The sequence below is a fragment of the Ovis canadensis genome, chromosome 20 (assembly GCF_042477335.2).
Source record: "Ovis canadensis isolate MfBH-ARS-UI-01 breed Bighorn chromosome 20, ARS-UI_OviCan_v2, whole genome shotgun sequence".
NCBI classification, from domain to species: Eukaryota; Metazoa; Chordata; class Mammalia; order Artiodactyla; family Bovidae; genus Ovis; species Ovis canadensis.
Genome location: NC_091264.1, coordinates 42,068,913 through 42,076,516, shown reverse-complemented (window position 1 = coordinate 42,076,516; position 7,604 = coordinate 42,068,913). Strand labels below are relative to the sequence as shown.

The window sequence follows — 7,604 nt, the reverse complement described above, 5'->3', positions numbered from 1 at the left end:
TCAGCTCTTTCTTCTCTGAGGCATCTCTCCCATACCCTATATTTTCCATCTCTTTCTGAATTCTATCTTTACCAAAATTTACCCTTCCCTGGTCAGCCTGCCCCTCTTGGCCTGTCTCAAATCTTTCTTACTGTACTGTTTGGCTTGAACCTACCCTATATTTTCCAGTGTGTACTACTGTAACTGAGTCCAAGCTCTCTCTGCTCACCACACAACAGGCCAATAAATCCAAGAGACAAGGTGTTAAGGCAAGGAATCCGACTTTATTTGGAGAGCCGACTGACCAAGAAGATGGCAGACTAATGTCTCTAAATAACCATCTTGTTGAGGCCTGGATGCCAGGTTCCTTTATGGATCAGAGATGAGGGGCTGTGAGGAAACAAAATAAAAAGACTACTTAATTCTTGCAAATACCTCTTAGAGCCTTAGGCAGGGGGCGTTGTTAGTTTTGCTTCCTTACAGCTATTTCAGAGGTGGTATGAAATGGAATATCTCCTGCCATATCAATAAACAAAGATGCGCCCCCTCTGCACCCGCCCCCTGCCCCTCCTGAACTTCTGAGCCACACGAGTAAGCATCAGACAAGTGGTGCCATTTCGCACACAAAGAACCCAAGAATGTCACAGTCCCTCCACAGATGGGCAGGCTCAGGTTATCTCCCTGTGATGTAAACAAAGGCACTTTAGTCTAAGGGTCAGGAGGAGGAGGACAGGGTTCCCTGAGGCAGGCTACTATATATGCCTATACTAACAGCAATGCAGGAAACCTGGGTTTGATTGCTGGGTTTGGAAGATCCCCTGGAGGAGGGCATGGCAACCCACTCTAGTATTCTTGCCTGGAGAATCCCCATGGACGGAGGAGCCTAGCTGGCTACAGTCCATGGGGTCACAAAGAGTGGGACACAACTGAGCACCTAAGCCCAGCATACATTTATTGATAGTTGTGCTGGGTCTTTGTTGCTGAAGGCAGACTTTCTCTAGTGGCAGCAAGTAGGGGCTTCTCTTGCTGCGAGCACAGGCTCCAGGTGCACAGGCTTCGGTAGCTGCAGCACTCAGGCTCAGTGGCTGTGGCACATGGCTCAGTTGCTCCACTGCCTGAGGAATCTTCCCGGGCCAGGGATGAAACCCATGTCCTCTGCATCGGCAAATGGATTCTTATCTACTGGACCATCACGGAAGCCCCAAGGTTCTTATTTTAAAGAATATATATTTCAATGATACAGATGACAAAAACAAATATTCTGATATCACTGATAATTGCTCTGGAGAAAACTATGGCTGGGCTAGAAGATTGGTAGTGGTGATGGCAGGGCCAATAATTCAGGGTTTGTTAGACACCACACTTCTGAGGCCTTGACCTTGGGCCACTGGACAGAGACCTGAATGGAAGAGGGGAGCCAACCAGGTGAGTTTCTAGAGAAGGGGTGCATTTGGGGCGTCACAGCCGGGCCAGGAGCCCTGGGCAGGACCGAGCGGTGTTAGAGGCCAGTGTGCGTAGACGAAGGAGCTGGGCTGAGAGTGGTGGACTGAGGCTAGGGTGGCCAGAGGGGCCCTGTCATGAGGGGCTTGTAGGCAGTGGTGAGGGGGTGGGAGTTCCTTCTAAGGAGGGTAGACACTGCAGTGTTCTTTGGGGTGTGGTGGTGAGGACATGCTCTAATTCACAGCTTAAAAGATCATGTCGTCTTTTAAAAGGTCAGTTTAAAAGACCATTCCCTAGCAGTCCAGTAGTTAAAAACCTGCCTTCCAATGCAGGAAACTCTCCCTGGTCAGGAAATTAAGATCCCAAGTGGCTGGGAGCAACTAAGCCCACAGGCTGCAACTACTGAGCCTGCAGCCACAGCTACAGAGAAGCCCTCCTGCTGTGAAAGATCCCATAAGTGGTAAGAAAGAGCCGGTGCGGCCAAATAAATAAATAGAAAGGAAGGTGCCATTCCTTGAAAAATAAAAACGAAAGGAAAAGGATCTTGCCTTCTGTTATGTGGGTAATAGCAGGGCTGGGAGCCCACCTGGAAGACTAGCCTCTTACTACTGAGCAGAGCATGGTTCTCGGATGGAAGCAGTAGAGGTGTGAGAATGACTGGATTTCAGTGTTGATACATTTTAAAGACGATGTTAGCAGAAAGCCTGTGAAGAACTACACATCTATTCACTTAATTTTACAGGTAATTTCAGATGGCTTACTGCCCCGGCCAGCACAGAGGGTGAGAAAGACCTGACATGGGGCGAGCGCATAATGAAAAGACAGACACGTTTAATTTGGCAAGCGGGAGAGTCAGGGGGCCTTGCTCTCCATGGCAGGAAGACAAAATGGCTCCTTTCAGCCTGTACTTTTATTCGCAGAAGTCACAGCAGATCATTAGGGAATAGCTATACTGGGGAGTTTGATTAGCACACCATCAAGAGTCAAGTTAAGGCTCTACAGTTGATCAGGAACATCTTGTTTTGTTTCCATGGGGACAGACACAGGGGTAGGCAGTGAAGGGGAGCAGAGAGCATGTCCCGCCATTTGGCATGCTAACTAGGACAATCAAGAGGGCACAATTTGCCGTATCCTTGAGTCACGGGACAGGTTCTGGTCTCTGCTCTGCCAGGCTGCAACAGCTCACTGCAACAAACTCATTGTGAAATACAGGAATTATGTAAAAATCAGGGCTTCCCTGGTGGCTCAGTGGTAAGGAATCAGCCTTCCAATGCAGGAGACACAGGTTTGATCTCGGATCTGGGAAGATCCCACTTGCCGCAGGGAAACAGGCCCATGCACCACATCTATTGAGCCTGTGCTCTAGAGCCTAGGAACCTCAACTACTGAGCTCAGGTGCCAGCAAATATTGAAGCCCGTGTGCCATAGAACCTGTGCTCTGCAGCAAGGAAATCTACAGCAATGAGAGGCTTGTGCCCTGCCACTAGAAAGGAGCCCCCATTCACCACAACTAGAGAAAAGCCCAGGCAGCAACAAAGACCCAGCACAGCCAAAAATAAATAAACATTTTTTAAATCAAAATCAAAATCATTGCCAACAAAATATAAATTTTAAATGTTAAGTCTGGGGTTCAAGTTAGAATGTTACTAGGCAAGCTGGGATATCTGAAACGTGTTGAAAAGGAGAATTTACTGTTTATCTAACCATGGATTTCATTGGCTCAAAATCTCTTAGGATTAGTGCATGAGTCATGGGTGGGGCGATGGTTCAAGGTCACTTTCTGGCTTCCTGTTTCCGGTTCTTATTTAGAGTCAAAGCAAATTAATTTCAAAATATTCAAAGATGACATCAACATCCACAATGTCACTGAGTAAATGTAAAATCCTCAGGAATTCAAGGAGATTCTACTTTTGCCCCAGCAATGACCTCACTGTGGGCAGCTGAAGATCCAGGGTCCTTTCTGAGGCTGCCAGGATGTAGGGGCTACTGAGCTATAGCCCTAAATAGAGTTATCCTTTCTACCTAACACGTCCCACAAAGAATTACAGCCAGCTTCAGAGATCTCATCTGAACTAGGATTTTGGTTTTCTGGTGTTGGTTCTGTTCAACCATTTGTGTGGGCTTAAAGTATCACAAAGATTTTCTCTTAATGATATTTCTTTGAGGGAATTTGACATCCACCCTAGGTGGCTCTGGGACTTCCCTGCTGGTTCAGTGGTGAAGAACCCACTCACCAATGCAGGAGACCCAGGTTCAATCCATGATTTGGGAAGATCCCCTGGAGAAGGAAATGGTAACCCACTCCAGTATCCTTATCTGAAAAATCTCATGAACAGAGGAATCTGACAGGCTACCGTCCATGGAGTCAAAAAGAGCTGCGCACAACTTAGCGATAAAACAACAATAGTTCTACATCTTCATCGTGGTGATGGTGACATGGGCATGTAAATTGCCAAAACTCAACCAGCTATATGTTTCCAATAGGTGTTTTATGTAAAGTATATACCTTCAAAGTTGATTTTTAAAATAGAAATCTCTTTGGAATGAGTCTTTTGGTTAGGTAAACTAAAGAAACAAGACACCTGGTCTTTTTGCTGAGAGCTATGCCTGGCACATCTGGAGGGAGAGACTGGGCAATTTACTCCCCAGTGGTTAGGCAGTAAAAAAACAGCCGTCTACTTATGCATTTAGAGAGAGATCAAACAGTTATGGCAAACTTTGAATAAAAGACAGACCTAGATAAAGAATAAATATGTTAGAAATCATAAAATTACACTGTTAAAAATTCATCTCCCCTGTAGCTTTTTTCTCCCTTTCTCTTATCTTTTTCTTTCCTCAAGCCTTTCCCCCTTCCCTCCTTCCCTTTCCACTCTTACCTTTACAGTTTATCCCCATTTTGAATCACACGTCTCTCATCTGGGACTGGTCCAGGACCAAAGCCCAAGTCAGAGCTCACTGTGGCATTTTGCCAGCATCTGCAAGGCTCTGCAGCTATTGTATCATTTCCGGAAGTCACCCTGGTCTTTGAAGAAAGTCACACTAGGTCTAGTGTGTATGTTTTCCTGGATCCTCAGTTTTTGCTTTCCTCTGGGGTGGGTGGACGGGATTCGAAGGCCAGCTCCGCGGCGGGCGCTTTCCTTCCAGAGGGGACGCGAGGCGGTAGGGAATGTACTTGGATCCTAGAATTCAAGAGCGGCCCCGTGGGCTCGGGGGCTCGGAAAAGTACCTCCCGATTCAGAATCGACCCAGAGGGTGCTTGAAATAAGTCAGGTTCCGGGATCTCCCTTCGGACCTACCACTGGGAATTTCCGCGGACCCGGGCAGATCTGCGTTTTCACAGCCTGCAGATGTTAATTGTTGAGCAGTTTGAGAACCAGAAACCTAAATGCAGCTCACTCCTCTCCCAACCTGCCCATAAATTCCTTCATTCTCCTTTTTTTTTCTAAACCCACGAACAGCGTTTCTTCCCTTTAAGCCAGAGTTGGAGGGGAGGGGTGATCCACTGAGGGTTCACCGAGCTCCGCCCTGGATTATGTAAACTCCCAACACTCAGATAGTTTTCGGTTTCCTTTCCCGACCCTGTAGTGGTCCCAGAGGTCAGCGGAGAGAAAGAGGCCCGTGTGCCGGTGAGTCCAGGGGTACAAAAGGAAGAATGGAGGAAAAGTAGTTTATAGAGCAAAGCAGGGGAGTCTGGAGGGCCGGGTGGGCGGAGGAAAAGCACTTGGTACAGCGGACTAGCTGCGACGTGTGATGTGGAAGGAGGCAGCCACGGCTAAAGCCAGGCGAGCCCCCAAATCTGAAGTCTTACTTCCCACAGAGAGTAGTTGGCTTTATCTCTCATTACAGGCATCCCGAAATTCTGGAAAACAAACGTAGCATGTTAACGATAGTATGAAAAGTCTTTGTGGGGAGAGGGAGAGGGTTCACCTAAGTGAACCAGTTTGCTGGAGCAGCCACACCCAGCAAGTCTTGGAAAGAAGACTGACTTGGGGGAAAGGGCTTGTCGAGCTGTCAGGAGAGCTGGCTTCCATCTGCCTCTCTATACCTTCCCGACTCCTTTCTTTCTTTCTTTTTGGTTGCCCTGAGTCTTTGTTGCTGCACGGGGGGCTTCTCTAGTTGCCATAAGCCGGTCTAGAGCTGGGAGGGGGGGGTTCAGTAGTTGTGGTGAACCAGTGAAGTTGCTCAGTCCTGTCCGACTCTTTGGGACCCCATGGACTGTAGCCTACCAGGCTCCTCCATCCATGGAATTTTCCAGGCAAGAGTACTGGAGTGGGTTGGCATTTCCTTCTTCAGGGGATCTTCCCAACCCAGGGATCGAACCCAGGTCTCCTGCGTTACAGCAGCCACTTTACTGTCTGAGCCACCAGGGAAGCCCAGTTGTGGTACAGGGGCTCCGTTGCTCCCGGGCATGTGGAATCTTCCCAGACCAAGGATGGAACCCATGTTCCCTGCATTGGCAGGCAAACTCCCTCCATTCTACTACTCGGTGTGGGGGGGGTCCACTTTCACTTGTGAGCTTTAGCAGTGAAAAAGAATCTCTCTGGGATGGGACAGGACCCAATCTCTGACCTGCTAAATAAATTATGATGGTCAAAGTAATTAACAAAAATGATGTGAAATCTAAGAAATGTTAAAACTTTCTCAGGCATGACATTTGGGTCCACAGCAAAAGTATTGCATAAAGGATCTTAGTGGAATGGTTAGTAATGAGAGGCAGAGTACAACTTCTTAAAAGCATTTGCAGGGACACAATCATGAAATGAACACAGTTCCTGATCCCAAAGTGACTCATTGTCTACTGGGGGGGATGTATAAAATGGTCAGATGGGGTTCAAGGCAGGGCACACTTTGTTCCATCAGGGAGGTTTCAACAAGGGCGAGACCAATTATTCTAAAACTGGAATCACTGAGGGGGCTTTAAAGGATAGGAAGCCTAGGTCCAACCCAAGGGATTCAATTGGTTTTGGCCATGGCCTAGAGATATGGAAGTAAAAACTCTCCAGGTGGTTCTATAAGCAGTCAAGTTTGAGGACCATGGTGTACATATTCCAAAGACCAAAAGATGTGCTTTGGGGATAAAGCACAGCTTTCAGTAAAAGAAGACTATCAGGATGGTATTATTGTTATTTTTGAAATATAGTTCATATATCACTTAATTCACCCTTTTAAAGCAAACAGTTAAAGAAAGAAAAGAAAATAAAAGGGTAAAAAAAAAAAGCAAACAGGTAGTTTTTAGTATAATCCCAAGGTTTTGCCACCCTTACCACCATCTAATTGGGATGCTCTTTTAGGATCTGTTGTTCTGATGGGCTGGAAGGCAGAGGAGAGTAACCCATAGGAGAGTGATGTGTAAGCAGTGGCATCCTGATGTCACAGAGAAGTGGAAAATGGTGCCACCTAGCTGGTTGTGGCAGCTTCCACTTAAGATGGAGTAGACACACTCTGTGTTAATTCTGCAGGTGGGGCAGCTGTGGATTGCTTGGGGGCATTATGGTTATAACTGGGGACAGACCTGTGTTTAGGAAGCCTTTGCAGTTCTCTAGGCTGAGGTAGATGAAAGCTTGGACTAAGGTAGCTGCTGTGGGATTGAAAAGGGGTTGGAGGAGCTGCCTGTGAGTCCATGAGAGGCAGGGGAAAGGGGATCAGAAGGGACCAAGCTGGTGATGCTTAAAGAGAACTAGGAGAGGCTGGTGTGTGGACTTTGCTTGTAGACCTGTTGGGTTTGAGGGGAGGATGGGCCCAGAGGTGCAGACATACTGAGGCAGCTTGAAAAGGGAATCTGGAGAGGCTGGTGTTGGAGTGGATCATGGGGAGTCATCTCACTAAACCTGTGATTCCCCAGGGGCTGAACCAAAAGTTTCCTAGGGAGAATGCAGATACTGATAGGCTGAGGCCACCAGAAGACACATAGCAGTCAGTCGGAGGAGGAGAAGGAGATTAGAGGGAGGGGACATATGTATATTTATGGCTGATTCATGTTGTTGTACAGCAGAAACCAACCACTGTAAAGCAGGTGTCCTCCGATTAAAGATAAATTTTTAAAAGAAAGAAGAGAGAGAAGGATTTGGTCATTCATCTGGAGTAGTGACTTCTGAGAGGCAGAGTTGCTGAAATCTACAAATCTGGTCTCAGTAGACTTTGTGTTTGTTTTCTCAGCTGCAGTGATTCTTCCTTGTGGCAATTCG

The 7,604-nt window shown here is 47.2% G+C and overlaps 1 long non-coding RNA gene across 1 annotated transcript; it reads right to left on the bottom strand.

The window, feature by feature from the left end:
- Positions 1–243: 243 nt before the first annotated feature.
- LOC138425536 (uncharacterized) lies at positions 244–4,897 on the bottom strand. The gene is made up of 3 exons (XR_011251260.1): positions 4,716–4,897; positions 4,296–4,598; positions 244–369 (listed from the first exon to the last, which is right to left on the bottom strand). It is a non-coding gene; the product is annotated as an uncharacterized lncRNA (long non-coding RNA).
- Positions 4,898–7,604: the final 2,707 nt, after the last annotated feature.